The following is a 954-nucleotide window of genomic DNA, read 5'->3' as shown; positions in this document are numbered from 1 at the left end:
TTGGCTAATGTATTTGCATGACTGTTGTAGATAAGAGAAAGAGTTCCATTGAAATGTATTACACCATCGGTTTATTTATCGACTTACGAGATTAAGTTTTCTTTTAACTAAATGTACATGGAATGTAAAATTAAGTTGTGATTTTAATTTTCTCACAGTGAAAACAGTCTGGGAAAGAATTTTCTCAGTGCCTTGGTAACATCTTTGTTCCGAAGACTGTATATCAGGGGATTGAACAATGGGGTCAAAGTAGTATAGAAAAGAGAGAGGAGTTTGTCTGTTCCCCATTACTCATTGGACTTGGGTTTTAAATAGGTGATGCTGGCTGATCCATAGAATAAACCTACAACTATAATGTGGGAAGAGCAGGTAGAAAAGGCTTTTTTCCTTCCTGTGTTTAATGGCAACTTCAGAATGGTCAAGAAGATTCTGCTATAGGACACAAGGATCAGAATGAAGGGCACAGTAACCACCAATACAGCAGCTATATAGACCATCATCTCAATCACAAAGATTTCCCCACAAGCCAGTTTGAGTAATGGAAGTATGTCACAGAAGAAATGATTGATTTGGTAAGATTTACAGAAGGGCAGGGAGAAAATCTGATATGTCTGCCCTACTGGAATGGGAATTGTAATGGCCCAGGAGCCAACCACCAGCTGTTTACACACCTTAAGGTTCATGACTAGAGGGTAGTGCAGAGGATTGCATATGGCCACATAGCGGTCGTAGGCCATCACAGCCAGGAGGAAGCACTCTGTTGTCCCCAGAAAAAGGAAGAAGCACATTTGTGTAGCACAAGCATAAAAAGAAACATTTCCTTTCAGAGTACAAAGGTCCATAAGCATTCTGGGCAGAGTGACAGACACATAACATATTTCTAGAAAAGAGAAATTGCTAATGAAAAAATACATGGGGGTCTGCAGAGTGGGCTCTACCCTCATGATGAGAATA

General features: G+C 39.9%; 1 pseudogene; it reads right to left on the bottom strand.

Moving 5' to 3' along the window:
• Positions 1-152: 152 nt before the first annotated feature.
• LOC103748053 overlaps positions 153-954 on the bottom strand; it is a 12,129-nt pseudogene continuing 11,327 nt past the window's right edge.

The sequence above is a fragment of the Nannospalax galili genome, unplaced genomic scaffold, assembly GCF_000622305.1.
Source record: "Nannospalax galili isolate Female #2095 unplaced genomic scaffold, S.galili_v1.0 scaffold1785, whole genome shotgun sequence".
Classification (NCBI taxonomy): domain Eukaryota; kingdom Metazoa; phylum Chordata; class Mammalia; order Rodentia; family Spalacidae; genus Nannospalax; species Nannospalax galili.
This window is presented reverse-complemented; position numbering and strand designations above follow the sequence as displayed.